Genomic DNA, 17,683 nt, shown 5'->3' with positions numbered 1-17,683 from the left:
GCGGGCCTTTTGTGCTTCGCAAGGCACGAGGGGCGATTACGCTTCGGTCGCTCACCCTTAGTCGAATGGGCAAGCTGAGCGAGCAAATGGATTGATTCTCAAAGGACTGAAACCCCGGTTCATGCATGACCTCAAGCATGCCGCAGGGGCTTAGGTCGATGAGCTCCCATCAGTACTTTGGGGATTGAGGACAACTCCTAATCGGTTGACTAGACGGACTCCATTCTTCTTAGTCTATGGATCTGAAGTCGTGCTCCCTAGTGATTTTCTCCACAACGTGCCCCGAGTCGAACTCTTCTCAGAGGAGGAAGCAGAGAAGGCTTGGCAAGACGCAGTCGATCTCCTAGAAGAAGAAAGAGAGATGGCCTTGATCAGGTTGACCATCTATCAGCAAGACTTGCGTTGATTCCATGCCAGAAACATAAGGGGTCGTGCATTTCAAGAAGGAGACATGGTTCTTCGAGTGGACCAGCGGAAACCACACAAGCTGGCTCCTACTTGGGAAGGCCCTTTCATCGTCACCAAAGTGCTCCACAGCGGAGCATATCGTCTCTTCAACGTCGAGCACAATAAAGATGAGCCACGCGCTTGGAACGTAGAACTGCTCCACCCTTTTTACTCTTAAGTATTTAGACTGATGAGATGTAATAAGAAGTACCTTTTAGTTTGATTATCAAGAGACATGACTTTACAGTGTTCCGAATGATTGTTGTTCAATTTTTATATGTAACAAAATCCCCAAGCGGGTGCCTTAGTTGAGAACCTGTTTCGCCTAAGTGATAAAAAAATCCTACCGAGTGATGAGTCTGCCTCTCACTCGGGGGCTTAGCTGCGAACCTGTTTCGCCTAAGTGATAAAAAAAATCCTACTGAGTGATGAGTCTACCTCTCACTCGGGGGCATAGCTGCAGTCCAGTACTTGCCTAAGTGATAAAAAATCCTACCGAGTGATGAGTCTGCCTCTCACTCGGGGCTTAGCTGCAGTCTAGTACTCGCCTAAGTGATAAAAAATCCTATCGAATGGTGAGTCTGCCTCTCACTTAGGGGCTTAGCTGCAGTCTAGTACTCGCCTAAGTGATAAAAAATCCTACCGAGTGATGAGCCTGCCTCTCACTCGGGGGCTTAGCTGCAGTCTAGTACTTGCCTAAGTTTAAAAAAGTCCTATCAGACGGTACAGGTCGGCCATGGCCCAACCCCCTCCCGAGGCTGCACCGTCAAGAAGAAGGACGGGATTGTGTGAGCAATCCTCCCACTCGGGGGCTTAGCTGCAGTCCAGTACTCGCCTAAGTTGAAAAATCCTACCGAGTGGTGAGCAATCCTCCCACTCGGGGGCTTAGCTGCAGTCCAGTACTCGCCTAAGTTTGAAAAATCCTACTGAGTGGTGAGCAATCGTCCCACTCGGGGGCTTAGCTGCAGTCCAGTACTCGCCTAAGTTTGAAAATCCTACCGAATGGTGAGTAATCCTCCCACTCGGGGGCTTAGCTGCAGTCCAGTACTCGCCTAAGTTTGAAAAATCCTACCAAGTGTTGAGCAACCCTCCCACTCGGAGGCTTAGCTGCAGTTCAGTACTCGCCTAAGTTTTAAAAACCCTCCCGAGTGAAAACTGATCTTTCCACTCGGAGGCTTAGCAAAGTGCAGGTCGACCACGACCCCCACTCAAGAGTTGCACCATCAAGAAGAAAGACGAGATTGAGCGTGTTGCCAAGGCGAGCCACTTTTAGGAACGTCAAGACCATTGTTGAATGCCTCGCTGATGAGCTGATCAATGCTACTCAAGGCTCGTCCAACCAGTCAACTGCCCCCCCCCCCCCGGGGGCTGCCCCATCAAGAAGAAGGACGAGATTGTGCGCACTGTCAAAGGCCCATCCAACGGCTGATGCCTTGCCGATGGCAGGAATGTCAAGACCATTGCTGAGTGCCTTGCTGATGAGCTGATCAATGCTACCCAAGGCTCGTCCAATCGATCGACTGCTGATTCTTCTTCAGAAGCTGCATCGAATGAACATAAACCAATCCAAGAGAAGAACAAATTTCAATCGAAGATAAACGCGGCATATTCGAAGATAAATCCAAAGATTCCTAACCGCCGATTAAAGTACTCGAGCATCAGGCCCGAAGGAGTTTTAATGATTACAAAATCACTCGGCATTCCGAGGCAAATAAAGGTGAAGCATAATGTTTTTCAGTCACTCGGCGGGAGAAGGACTGGCAGGATCGCAGAAGCTGTCGAGGTCGATGTTGTCGGCAATACGAGTGGCTGCCTCGAGGAAGGTGTCCATGAAGGACTCGAAGGAATACTTCTTAGTATTCGCTACCTTGAGGGAAGCCAGCTTGTCTTCCTTAGCCTCCTTGCAGTGCACTCGAACCAATGACAAGGCGACATCAGCACCACAACAAGCAGAGGACTTCTTCCATTCTTGCACTCGGCCAGGAATCTGATTAAGTCGAGTCATCAGCAACTCGAGGTCTTGAGAAAGTTCCGCCCGAGGCCAAAGCTCAGCGTCCACTCGGGTCATCTCCGCCTTCAGTCGAGCTAGATAAGTGACTGCACCGTCCAAGCGTGACTCCAATCGCAGCAGATTCATCGCAACGTCATCTTTCATTGGACAATTGATGGGGTCAAGACCTATCTCGACCCGCCCGGTTTCAGCTTCAAAGTCCTGACAAAGTTCTGTCCATCACGAAAAACGATGAGTCGACAATATGATGACAAACTTCAGTCGATGACAAATTAACTAGTCGAATGACCATACCTTCAAGCTTCAAAACAAGTTTCACGGCGAGTTGCTCCAGATAGGACTCTAGCTTGTCTGTCTTGGTTCTCAGGCCGCCGACTTCAGTGGTCAGATTCTCCTTGTCCTTCCTCAGCTGCTCGACTTCTCGATTAGCGTCCGAGATGGCGGTCTTCAACTTCGCGTTCTCCTCCTCCAATTTACCGACTGAAGCCAGCTTCTGGTCCGCAAGCTTCGTCTTCTCACATGCTTCCTTCTGAGCAGCTACAAGGTCCAGGTCCTTCTTCTCCAATGCCCCCTTCATCCTCTCTAAAGAAACAACACTCTTCAGACGAGACTGAAGTTGGTGATTTTCACTACGCACATCTACTTGTGTGAAGTCACTCGGTTCAAAGAGAATGAAAGAAAAAGCAGTGGGAAGTGCGAGCTACAAAACAGACAAGACAGTCGAATGATTACCTCCCATGATGGTCGTCTCTTGTTGGGCAGTCTTGAGGTTCTTCTTTGCAAGTTCAAGGTCAAGTTCAACGCTGATGTGCTTCTTCTTCAACTCAGAAAGTCGAGCCCCAAGATCACAAGGCCTCTACGGTCAGCAAGAGAGATATGTCGGTCGACAGGAATAAGAGCAAGTGACAGTGAAAAGTTACTCTAAGACTACTGCTGAATCAAATATTCAACAATAGTCTCGGGGACTACACCCAGTGGGTGCACTTAGCGTGCCCCCACTGGTTCAGATCAATAATCAGTAGGGTCTGCCCAGCGTGAGCCCAAAAAAAGAGAAAGAAAGTACATTCTAAGACCTCAATCGACCGCCAAGCAGTCGACCATGGTCTCGGGGACTACACCAGTGGGTGCACTCGGCGTGCCCCACTGATCTGGACAGTTTCCTGAAGCTTTATTCAAAGGAACACCCAGTGGGTGATCGGATACAAAACAACATTCAAAATTTCAGCCGGAGTTTTGCTGACCTGAACATTGGTCTGAAGGGCAGTGTCGGTGTTGTAAGCTACCTGACTAGCTTCATGCATCACCTTCACCTGCTCCATGACAAGGTTCACCTAGCGAAGAGCTTCCCTAGCAGCACTCAGCGAGTCATCTGGAGTCTGATACGCGACAAAGAGTGATGGCTCCAAGGCAGTCGAAGCAGTTACTGGGTCAGACGTGTGGAGTTGCACCGGAGCGGCAGCAGCCTGCGTAGTCGATCCTGATGGACGATCAGTCATCAGCGGGCTGGCGAATGTGACGTTGGTCCGAACCGGCTCTCCGGAATGGTCGACCACCGCCTCAAGCACCGACGCTGACTGAGGGACTTGAACTTCAAGCCTCCTCCTGCTTGAGCCTCCACTCTTCTTCCTCCTCTCCTGTAGAGGCGCTTCTTCTTCTTCGTCATCAGGGAGCACAATGATCTCTTGCGGAGCTACAGAAAGGGAGAAATATCAAATATTTAGCCGACTGACTGCTCACTCGATGAAAGGAATTTGGTCGAACGGACTTACCAGCCTGGGAGGTGGCCTCCTCGTCTCCTGGTGCCTTATCGATATCCATGTCAGTGGCAGCAGAGGTGGGGCTAGAAAGAGGCACAATCCAATTGGTCAGGACATAAATTTCAGTCGGTCTATATAAACACAAGCGCGATACTCACCCCGAAGCCACTGGAACGTCCATCTTGATCCACGGCAAAGTCTTCCGAGTCTTGGGAGGAGCAACTTTGGGCTGCTTGGCGATCTTCTCCGTCAGCTCAGGAGTCAACGTCCGAGTGCGCTTCTGAGCGTGGGTACTCGGGGCCACGTTCTTCCCGCGTTCGCCCGATGGGTCGTGTTGCTGCTTGGATCGGTGCTCGGAACATGGCGGCGAGTCGACTTCTACCTCGTCGTCCAACTCCTCGCTCTCCTCCTCCTCCTCCTCCTCATCTTCATCTGAAGACTCCCAGTCGCCACTCTCTTCTGCGTTGGCCTCTCCCTCCTGGCCCTGCTCCAGAGATTGTTCGCTGTTGGGAATCGAATACATCTCGGTAAAAACCTACAAGACAAGAAGTCGAGTCAAAGTCAGTGGACATCAAGTGCAGTTGGAACACGTACGCCAAGCAGTCAGAATGAAAGAGCATACCTTATCGGGCGGATTATCGTCCCTGAAGGGAATGACTCGCCCGGATCCTCTGGGGTTGTCCTGATTGCCTGTGATACTCCTCAACCACATAGCTACGGTCTTGGACGTCATTTCTTCTGGGTGGACCCGAGCGGTATCTTCGGGTCCGGAATACAGCCACATGGGATGATCACAAGCCTGAAGAGGCTGGATGCGTCGACTGAGAAACACTTCCAGCAGGTCCAGGCCAGTGACACCCTCATTGATAAGGTGGACCACTTTCTCCACCAACATCTTTGTCTCCATGTTCTCAGCAACTGTCACTTTGAGTGGAGAAGGAGTCTGAACGCGGTCGAATGTAAAGTGGGGAAAGCCAGTCGATTGACCTGGAGCTACGATGTCCTGGCAGTAGAACTAGGTCGACTGCCAGCCTCTAACTGATTCATGGAGAGTCATAGCGGGGAAAGAACTCCTATGCCTTTTCTGGATACCTAAACCCCCACACATCTGGATGACATGGGTCCTTGAGTCACTCGCCTTTGCTTTTTTGACCGACTGGGAGCGGATGGTGAAGATATGTTTGAAAAGACCCTAGTGTGGTCGACACCCCAAGAAGTTTTCGCACATCGATACGAATGCGGCCAGATAAGTGATGGTATTGGGAGAAAAATGGTGAAGTTGAGCACCAAAGAAATTCAAGAATCCCTGGAAGAAGGGGTGCGGAGGAAGTGAGAAACCCCGGTCGACGTGGGTGGCGAGTAGTACACACTCACCCGGTCGAGGCTGAGGCTCCATCTCCCCCTCCGGCAGCCTTGCCACTCCCTTGGCGATCAGGCCGGACTCAGCCAGCTCGTCCAGATCATCCTGCCGAATCTAAGACCGGATCTAATCACCCTGGATCCAGCCCGGTGGCAGCCACGTGCGTGAAGACGACCCGTGGCTCTTCTTTTTTCCCTTCGCCGCCCCCGTTGCCTTCTTTGCATGCTCTAGCGCCTCCGTCTTGTCCTTCACCATGGCGGTGGAGCGGCAGCGTCAAGAGCGGAAGAGCTGAGCACAGTGGAGAAACGGAGGAAGAAGAAGGAGGAACGGGCGTGCACAGTGCAGATGCCTCGGCCTCGTCGCCTTATAAATGTTTCCTTCCGAGTGACTGACGCGTGGGACCAGGCAATCCTGTCAAATCCTACAACAGTCGCGTGCAATGTACGTGGTGAAAAAGGCGGTGTGGAAATTGAGGCATCACTGTTTTATCTGCTCCGCCCGCATCGGCGCTCCCCGTCCCGCGCACTTCCCTGAAATTTCATATCCCGCGAAATCCGTGATAAGTAGCAATCAATCGCGCCCAAGATCTTGCGTGCTAATACAACACTCGACGCATGATGCCACAAGTTTAGTCGACAACTCTCTAAATGGATCAAGGCGACTGAGTCGACGCTGAAGTACCAACATGAGTTTTCAATCTTGTAGAAAGCACTCGCGAAAGGTGCAAAGCTCAGAACAAGTTCAACTTCAACCTACTTTCCACTCGAACCTTAATCCATTCGGGGGCTACTGATGAGGATACAGACCTGGGGTAGGGTCATAGGCCAGACCTACACGCCCTACCCAAGGTCACTACCCTAGAAGATAAGTAGTCCAAGAGACAGCAAGGGACCCCCAGTCAAAGATGTCGAGCGCAATCCACTCGACAATCAGGTCACTTGGGCGACCTCCTCCTTACTGTCACTCGACCATCCAGAGAATCACTCGACCTACCAAAGACCAGGAGTCACTCAGCATTACAAAGGGCAGACGTTCACTCTGTAGTCTTTAAGGTCATTAACAACACTTAAAGCTGGCGTTACCAGTAACGCCCCTACTTTATGTACATTAAGTCCCTTGTAACGGAGGGGAGCAAGAGTCCTGACGTACTCTATATAATCCACCCCCTCCTCTGGCACAAGGGTTCGCACCCTCTGTAACATCACACACATAATTCAATCGACTGCCTCCGGGCACCGAGACGTAGGACTGTTACTTCCACCGAGAAGGGCCTGAAATCGTAAAACTCGTGTGTACACCTTCACCATAGCTGAGATCTTGCCTCTCCATACCTACCCCCCTTTCTACTGTCACCCTTAGAACCTTGCTAAATTTATACTACCTAGCTTCACATACCAGCAAAAGAAAATGTTTTTCTATGACTTGAGACATTACTTTTGGGATGACCCACACCTTTATAAAGAAGGAGTAGATGGTGTTATTAGACGTTGTGTACCTGAGCATGAACATGAATAGATCCTACGCAAGTGTCACTCCGAGGCTTATAGAGGACACCACGTTGGAGATAGAACTGCACATAAGGTATTGCAATCCGGTTTTATTTGCCCACTCTATTCAAGGATGCTCGTAATTTTGTCTTGTCTTGTTAGGAATGACAAAGAATTGGTAATATTAGTAGACATCAGGAAATGCCTATGAATTATTCACTTGTTATTGAACCATTTGATGTTTGTGGCTTTGATTATATAGGACCTTTTTCTTCCTCTAATGGGTATACACATATTCTAGTTGCTGTTGATTATGTTACTAAGTGGGTAGAAGCTATTCCAACTAGTAGTGTTGATCATAACACTTCTATTAAGATGCTTAAAGAAGTTATTTTTCCAAGGTTTGGAATCCCTAGATATTTAATAACTGATGGTGGTTCAAATTTTATTCATGGTGCTTTTCATGAAATGCTTGCTAAGTATGATGTTAACCATAGAATTGCATCTCCATATCATCTTCAGTCTACTGGTGAAGTAGAATTGAGTAATAGAGAGATTAAATTGATTTTGCAAAAGACTGTTAATAGATCTATAAAGAATTGGTCCTAGAAACTTGATGATGCGTTATGGGCTTATAGAACTGCTTACAAAAATCCTATGGGTATGCCTCCGTATAAAATGGTTTATGGAAAGGGTTGTCACTTACCTCTCAAACTAGAACATAAGGGATATTGGGCTATTAAAGAGCTCAACTATGATTTCAAACTTGCCGGTGAGAAGAGGTTATTTAACATTAGCACACTTGATGAATGGAGAACCCAAGCCTGTGAGAATGCCAAATTGTTTAAAGAAAAGGCTAAAAGATGGCATGATATGAGGATACAAAAGCGTGAGTTTAATGTAGGTGATCATGTTTTGCTATACAACTCTCGTTTAAGATTTTTTGCAGGAGAGCTTCTCTCTAAATGGGAAGGTTCTTGCATTATCAAGGAGTTATATCGTTCCGGTGCCATAAAAATCACGCCGAAGGCACATGTCCGATGGTGGTAAATGGTCAAAGAATCAAACATTATATCTCACGTAATCCCATAAATATTGAGACCAATATAATTAATAGCATAACACCGGAGGAGTACATAAGGGATACTTTCCAGAATGTTTCAGACTCTGAAAAGGAATATGTATGTTGTACGATAAGTAAACCGACTCCAAAACTGTTCTAATGGAAATTTTTCTCCACTTTGGAATATTTAAAAAATTAGGAAAATGAAAAGTAGACTGAAAGACACACGAGAAGACCACAAGGGTGGAGGGCACACCCCCTGCCTTGTGGCCACCTCGTGTGCCCCCGGAACACCGTTTTCTTGCACAATACATATTTTGATTGGTAAAAATTCATTATATAATCTACCGAAGGTTTTGACCACCGTACCACGACAAAATCCCCTGTTTCCATTTTGAGTTGTTTTCTGCCAGAGTGTTCAAGACCAGGCATCATGTCGTCCCCCTCCTCCAACAATGCAGGCGACGATGCTTGGCTGATGAAGATAGAGATGAAGAGAGAAGAATTTAGGGAAACTAACGAGTATGATAAGATCAGGAAGGTCACTGGAGATCAAGCTCCGACATCAAAAGAAGAAGATATCCTTCAACCTTACTACAATCTTCCTACCCCTACTGAAATTGAAGCTTTCAAGATCATTGAAATAGTTCACGTGCAAAATAAATATCTCACTCGTTAAAATATTCTGTTGCAAGAACATATCACCGCACTTCAGGGCATTATTCGTAAATTGGAGCATCTCCTACGCTCGATGTGTGGCACTACTTCATCAACAACTCCATCATCACCACCTCCGAAGAAAGAAACATAAATACATGGGTATGGGCACTCCCCTTGGCAACTGCCAAGCTTGGGGGAGGTGCCCCATTATCGTACCACCATCAAACCTCTATCTTTATATTTTTTATTAGTTCGATCCTTTTGGTTATCTCTTGATCTAGTAGAATAAATTTTTAGTATGATCTGGCTTTGAGTTTTGTTTTGATCTCTATTTATGTAAGCGAGTACGTGTGTTATATATAATAAAGCATAGTTTTAAGTTGAGGGCTTTGCAATCTTGCTATGATCTTGAGGGAATTAAAGAAAAATAAAAAGAAATAAAAAGTTCATATATTGATCTTATGTAGGGTAATGACTTTACATATAAAGAGTATGATGAGTAAAAGTTGTTGAGAGTTGACAAACATAGTTTTGGTCATTGCTGCAATTAATAGGAAGTAATAAAGAAAGAGTGGTTTTACATATAAATATACTATCTTGGACATCTTTTGTGATTGTGAGCAGTCATTAAACTATGACATGCTAAAAAGTTGATGTTGGACAAGGAAGACAACATAATGAGTTATGTTTTCTTATATCCGAATAGAAGTTATATTGTCATGGATCATCCAACATGTTCAACTTGCCTTTCCCATGCTAGCCAAATTCTTTGCACCAAGTAGAGATACTACTTGTGCCTCCAAACATCCCTAAACCCAGTTTTGTCATGGGAGTCCACCATACCTACCTATGGATTGAGTAAGATCCTTCAAGTAACTTGTCATTAGTGCAAGCAATAAAAATTGCTCTCTAAATATGTATGATCTATTAGTGTGAAGAAAATAAGCTTTATACGAACTTGTGATATGGAAGAAATAAAAGCGACGGACTACATAATAAAGTTATTTATCACAAGCGGCAACATAAAGTGACATTCTTTTGATTAAGATTTTGTGCATCCAACCATAAAAGTGCATGACAACCTCGGCTTCCCTCTGCGAAGGACCTATCTTATATTTTTACCTTCTACCCTTATACAAGAGTCATGGTGATCTTCACTTTTCCTTTTTACACTTTTTTCTTTGGCAAGCACTATGTGTTGGAGAGATCCATATATATATATATATATATATATACATATATTTATCCACTCGGATGTAGGTTTTCATAAAGTATTATTGTTGACATTACCCTTGAGGTAAAAGGTTGGGAGGCAAAACTATAAGCCCCTATCTTTCTCTGTGTCCGATTGAAACTTTGTACCCATAAGTATCGTATGAGTGTTAGCAATTGTGAAAGACAAGATGATAGTTGAGTATGTGGACTTGCTGAAAATCTCTCATATTGACTCTTTCCGATGTTATGATAAATTGCAGTTGCTTGAATAACTGAGATCATAGTTTGTTACTTTTCAATGAAGTTTCTGATTCATACTTTACCTAGTGAATGAATTGTTACTTTAGCATAAGAAATTATATGATAATATATGTTGTTGTTCTAAAGATGATCATGATGCCCTCATGTCCGTATTTTATTGTATCGACACCTCTATCTCCAAACATGTGGACATATTTTTCGATTTCGGCTTTCGCTTGAGGACAAGTGAGGTCTAAGCTTGGGGGAGTTGATACGTCCATTTTGCATCATGCTTTTATATCGTTATTTATTGCATTATGGACTGTTATTACACATTATATCACAATACTTATGCCCTTTCTCTCTTATTTTTTAAGGTTTACATGAAGAGGGAGAATGCCAGCAGCTGGAATTCTGGACTTGAAAGGAGCAAATTTTAGAGACCTATTCTACACAACTCGAAAAGTCATGAAACTTCACGGAGCATATTGCTAGAAAATATAAAAAACATTGGGCAAAGAAAGCACCAGAGGGGGGCCACTTGCCATCCACAAGGATGGAGGGCGCGCCCTAACCCCCTGGACATGCCCTCCGTCCTTGCGGGCCCCCTGGTAGGCCCCCGACGCCCATCGTCTTCTATATGGTGTGTTTTGACCTAGAAAAAAATCAGAGGAAGCTTTTAGGATGAAGCGCCACCGTCTCGAGGCGGAACCTAGACAGAACCAATCTAGGGCTCCGACGGAGCTGTTCCGCCGGTGAAACATCCCTCCGAGAGGAGGAAATCATCGCCATCGTCATCACCATCGATCCTCTCATTGAGAGGGGGTCAATCTCCATCAACATCTTCACCAGCACCATCTCCTGTCAAACCCTAGTTCATCTCTTGTATCTGATCTTTGTCTCAAAACCTCATATTGGTACACTACAAGAAATATGTCAACTTGTGACCTTATCTTAGTGACCCCAGCTGAATTGGTCGTAAATCCACGGCCATTTCGCTTGGAGGGCTCAAACCCTGAAATTGCCTTACACCAAATGGTCATAAAGCAGACAAGAGTGGTCCATGACCTTATTTCTAACTGATTACTACCAATATAAATGGTCATGAGGTTGTGAACGTGGATGCATTGGTACTTATTGCTATGACTAGGTGCCACCTCATCAGTTTTGCATATGTGTCATGTCCATGTGTCAATTTTTGCCCTAGGTTGTGAAGCAACCTATATTTCTGTCATTCCCAAAATTCCCAAAAAAATCTCATAAATTCTTTGGGTCATATCTTCGTTAAATATGAAAAAATCCTTCCTTGCCTAGTTCAAAACTAATTCAACAATATTCATTTTCCTATTCTGTTCAGAACATCACTTTGTGAAGGAAGTGCTATTTATATATTCTTGATTGCCCTCAAAATTGCTGGGCACTCTTTCCTATCCAAATTGTTGCCTCATGACAAAATTCAACTCCATTTGCCTAGCAAATCTTCCTCGGAAAATTTCCAAAGTTTTTGTCCACCTAGAAGCATTGTGAAGGAAATACGTTTTTTATATATCCAAATGACATGAAATTTATACAGTTCCTTCATATGCCAAAATTATCACCCTCCTCCAAATTGCAGCTTAGTCAAATCATCTACGTGAGCCCCAAGTTCAATTTATATTTTATGGCCAGACTGGTACGTTGCAAAGCAAGTGTTTTCTAGACCCCTCCTATTACCCTCAAACTTTTTGGGCACTCTTCCATAACCAAATCATTGCCACATGATAATATTCAGCTCCATTTTCCTAGTAAACCTTTCTCAGGAAATTTCCAAAGTTTCTACCTCGAGAGAAGCTTTGTGAAGTAAGTACTAGCTAGGCTTACCCAAATGATCTAAAAACTTACCAGCGCATGACCATACCAATGTAACTTACCTACACCAAATTTGAGCTCATTTCATTCATCCAATTTCTCTCGCTAATTTTCCCAAGTTTCTGTCCAAAGAAGAGCATTGTGAAGGAAATACCACTTTGGCATGTCCAAATGGTATCAATTTCTACAGTGCTTTCCTATGCCCAAACAACCATCCTCCACCAAATTTCAGCTCAATCCATTCATTATTTTGAGCCCAGCTTCAACATTCATATTTTTGTCCAGTGTGGTACTTTGCAAAGCAAGTACCACCTAGGATCCTCCTTTTGAGCTGAAAATTTGTGAAGACATTCTTATTAGTATATGATCATCCTCATCCAAAACTCACGCCCATTGGCCATGTGCATTTTCTGTACCGCTAATCAAACACTTGGCTGCTAATTCATCCTTGAGCATAGGTCGGTCTCCTCGTGAGATTCGTCTATTGTAATTTTCTTCCTAGCACCTACCTGGGGAGTGCCCAACCCACTAGACATGCCTAGGCCTCCCAGAACGCATGTCAACGCCAAGGTCACGTGGTGACCACGCGGCGGGCATGTGAGTTTACGCGCTTTGGAGTTGGGGCCCTGGGCCACCGTCCAAACCTCGACGTATCGCCACCAAACCATGTATTTATGCTTAAATAGATACTTATGTAACTATAAATGATTTTTGGAAAAAATAAAGAGCAAACAATAAGGTAGTTGCAGTTCAAATTTGACCCGCTTCCTACTGAATCGGCTGAAATTTGTCTTTTTCACCAGAGGTGGATCAAAACTTTTGAAACCCAATCATTTTATCAATTGTGCATTAAATATGTCCTAGTATTTTATAAAATTGATTAGGTCCCATTTTGCAACAAATATATGATAGATCCTTCACAAAAAAAACTCATTTCGGGCACTCGAAAAATGTATTTTCCATGAAAAGAAAATGAAAACACCCTTTGGCAACATTGTTCGGAATTCCAAGATGCACCCTTGTGCATAATATGAGATCATTTTAACAAACTATGCCATGAATGTGGCCATAAGATTGATCATTTGCCTTGAAAGCCATGAATCTCCACACATGATAGCTCATTTCTGAGAACACTTTTTAAAAATAATCACCGTATTACAAGTTTATTATTTTTCCTGGTAACTTGGTCACATGTAATGACACAATGCGAAGGTTTTCCAATTTTTTGATTTTTCTTGAATTTTTCATGCCCATTTCAAAATGTGGTCAAAACGGTGAGCATGCCCGTTCCTTGCTAGTGGTTGAATCTTGAAAAACTTTTGATGTTTCTATGAATAAATTGATACTTATGTACCTAGAAATGATTTTTGTAAAAATAAGGAACAAACTATGAGACAGATGTAGTTCAAATTTGACCCGCTTCCAACGGAATCGGTGAAAATATGTCTTTCTCACGAGAGGTGCATCAAAACTCTTCACACCCAACCATTTAGTCAATGTTACATTAAATATGACCTAATACTTTATAAAAATGATCTGGTCCAATTTTGCAACAAATATATGGTAGGTCATTCACAAAAAAACCTCATTTCAGGCACTCGAAAAATGGAAAATGAATTTTCCGTGCAAAGAAAATGAAAAGTCCCTTAGGCAACATTGTTTTGAATTCCAATATGCACCCTTGTGCATAATATGATATCATTTGAACAAACTATGCCATGAATGTGGCCATAAGATTGATCATTTGCCTTGAAAGCCATGAATCTCCACACATGATAGCTCATTTCTGAGAACACTTCTTAAAAATAATCACCGTATTACAAGTTTATTATTTTTCCTGGTAACTTGGTCACATGTAATGTCACAATGCGAAGGTTTTCTAATTTTTTGATTTTTTTGAATTTTTCATGCCCGTTTCAAAATGTGGTCAAAACGGTGGGCATGACCATTCGTTGCTAGTGGTTGAATCTTGAAAAACTTTTGATGTTTCTATGATTAAATAGATACTTTTGTACCTAGAAATGATGTTTGGAAAAAATAAGTAACAAACTATGAGACAGCTGCAGTTCAAATTTGACCCACTTCCAACGGAATCGGTGAAAATTTGTCTTTTTCACGACAGGTGCATCAAAACTCTTCACACCCAACCATTTGGTCAATTTTACATTAAATATGACCTAATACTTTATAAAAATGATTTGGTCCAATTTTGCAACAAATATATGGTAGGTCATTCACAAAAAAACCTCATTTCAGGCACTCGAAAAATGGAAAATGAATTTTCCGTGCAAGAAAATGAAAAGTCCGTTAGGCAACATTGTTTGGAATTCCAAGATGCACCCTTGTGCACAATATGAGATCATTTGAACAAACTATGACATGAATGTGGCCATAAGATTGATCATTTGCCTTGAAAGCCATGAATCTCGACACATGATAGCTCATTTCTGAGAACACTTTTTAAAAATAATCACCGTATTACAAGTTTATTATTTTTTCTTGGTAACTTGGTCATATGTAATGACACAATGCGAAGGTTTTCCAATTTTTGGTTTTTTTTGAATTTTTCATGCCCGTTTCAAAATGTGGTCAAAACGGCGGGCATGACCGTTCCTTGCTAGTGGTTGAATCTTGAAAAACTTTTGATGTTTCTATGATTAAATAGATACTTATGTACCTAGAAATAATTTTTTGAAAAAAATAAGGAACAAACTAAGAGACAGCTGCAGTTCAAATTTGACCCGCTTCCAGCGGAATCGGTGAAAATTTGTCTTTTTCACGACAGGTGCATCAAAATTCTTCACACCCAACCATTTGGTCAATTTTATAATAAATATGACCTAATACTTTATAAAAATGATTGGTCCAATTTTGCAACAAATATATGGTAGGTCATTTACAAAAAAACCTCATTTCGGGCACTCGAAAAATGGAAAATGAATTTTCCGTGCAATGAAAGTCCCGTCGGCAACATTGTTTGGAATTCGGAGATGCACCCTTGTGCACAATATGAGATCATTTGAACAAACTATACCATGAATGTGACCATAAGATTGGTCATTTGGCTTGAAAACCATTGAACTCCACACATGATAGCTCGTTTCTGAGAACACTTTTTTTAAATTATCGTAGTACAAGTTTATTATTTTTCCTGGTAACTTGGTCACATATGATGACACAATGCGAAGGTTTTCCAATTTTTTGATTTTTTTTTGAATTTTTTATGCCGGTTTCAAAATGCGGTCAAAATGGCGGGCATGACCGTTCCTAGCTAGTGGTTTATATTGGAACTTTTTTGTTTCTATGATTAAATAGGTACTTATGTATCTAGAAATGATTTTTGGAAAAAATAAAGAGCAAACTATGAGGCAGATGCAGTTCAAATTTGATCCGTTTCCTACTGAATCAGCGAAAATTTGTCTTTTTCACCAAAGGTGGATTAAAGTTTTTGACACCCAATCGTTTGGTGAATTGGACATGAAATGTGGTCTAATGATTTCTAAAAATGATGTGGTGCCATTTTGTAACAAATATTTGGTAGGTTCTTCACAAAAAAGAACAATCATTGTTACTTGAAAAATAGAAAATACTTTTCTTGTGAAAAGAACTTATTTTTAATCAATTATGACCAATTCGAATGGTCATGACATCTTCAAAGTGTTTACTGTGTTTTGATTGGTCCATAGTCATCTCACGCGGATCATGGGGCAGCGACTGTCGGATACTCCCGGATCCGACGGCAGCCCTCGTCCCCCTCACACTCTCATCCCTCGTGGCCCCGTCCCTATCACCCCCTCGTCCAAACTCCAAACCCTAGCATCCCTCGCGCCCCACCCATGCCTCCTTGCCCCCGCATGCAGCCACCCACCCTATGTCAGATCAACCCCTCCCCCCGTCGCACCCTTCCTCCCTCGTCCCCATCTCCTCGCCGCCACCGTGCCCCTCTCGATCCAACCCGTGCGGCGACCCTTCATCCTCACCCGCCGCCCCTACCTCGCCGCCCCCACCCGCTCCGCTCCGGGATCCATCCACCCAGTCATCTTCCTCCTTCTCCTCTCTGTCTCTCGATCCAACCCAAGCGCCGCCGCTGACCCTTCCAACCCCGGCCTCGTCCACCGCCGGCGACCCCTTCTCTCCCTCCCTCCCTCCACCTCCAGCAGCGGATCCACTCGAGAAGCATCTCAGGCCTCCGTCAGATCCACCCTCCTCATGCTGGACAGAAACCCTAGCCGGTCGTCCATGGCAACCCACCGCAGCACCCAAAGGCCTCGACGACGGCGGTATGGTATGAACCCCCCCCCCCCCCCCCCTCTTCTTCTTCTTCTCCTTCAAACTCTCTCTGTCTCACCCCCGTCTCTGTCTTTGCCTCTTCAGGTAGGAGCAACAGCGACCAATGACGGCCATGGCAACCCACCGCAGCCTCCAAGACCTCGACAACGGTCGGTGCTACAGTATGAATCCCTCCTCCCCCTTCTCTTCTACTTCTCCTTTTCTCAACGTTTCCCCCTAACCCCAATCTCGTTTTGTCCCTTCTCTTCTTCTCTGTAGGTAAGGTACAACAACCAGCGATGGGACGACGCCTAAATCCACCGGTACAGGAGAGCAGCCATAGAATGGAAGGTCTGTTCCACCCCTCTCATCTCTCTGTTAGCTCTGGTCTGGTTCAGGCCGATTCAGAATTTCTATTTTTTTGGCTTTCTCCCTTTCCGATTCAAACATGAGCATGAGACGATTCAGTAGCTGGACCCATTTATGGTGGCTGCAATTAGCTAGGATCTTTATGTTAATTACCCAAGCCACTGCCTTGTAATTAGGCATGGTATCTTGATGGACACAATTGCTTGGATCCTAAAATCCTTCTAGTGTTTACTCTTGCTGTTCTACATACTGTCATGTACTACTATCTATCTCCAGGCCTTAGAATTGCAATTCCAGGCTTATAATAGTCACAGAGACATCTTATGAGATTGAAGTATTCGTTCTGATTTCTGGTTTGTTGATTGTTGTAGACAACGTCGGGTAGGAGCCCTTTGCTGTTGTTGCTGTCGGTGGCTTCTCTGCCATCCATAGTCGCAGCCATGGCTGGACACTTGGTCCTTCTGCTATCGTCGCTGGAGCTGCTACCGCTGCGTCTGGCCCTGGCCTGCTATCCCTTATGCATTCATGGTGGTGCTTCTTAAGTGGATTTCTCAGGGTATCGAGGTATCTTTCTCAATCGCCGGTGTTTTTTTTTGTGGGATCGACCTGGTGTCCCTTTGCTGGCCTCCAAATTCATTCTGACTAGTGCTAGTTTGTTGTTGGTTGTGCTAGTATGAAGCTTCCAGCTGAGTTGAAGCAAGTCAAAGTGTAGTACTATTTCTAAGTAGGAAAAATCAATTAAGCTAGTTGCATTAGTACAAGGCGTGGGTGAGGCTTCCTTTGCTTCAGCCAATAGCACACCGAATAGTAACATCACATGTTGGCCCAGTCATATGAGAATGCAATTAGGAGAAAGTTATATCAGCAAGTTATTGTACGTGTTAGAGAAATCAGTGTTGATTTATTTGTTGTTCTTTTTTTTTCTAATTTTTGCATGAGAACAAACCGGTGTAGCTA

Source organism: Triticum aestivum, chromosome 7B, assembly GCF_018294505.1.
Source record: "Triticum aestivum cultivar Chinese Spring chromosome 7B, IWGSC CS RefSeq v2.1, whole genome shotgun sequence".
Lineage (NCBI taxonomy): Eukaryota > Viridiplantae > Streptophyta > Magnoliopsida > Poales > Poaceae > Triticum > Triticum aestivum.
This window is presented reverse-complemented; position numbering follows the sequence as displayed.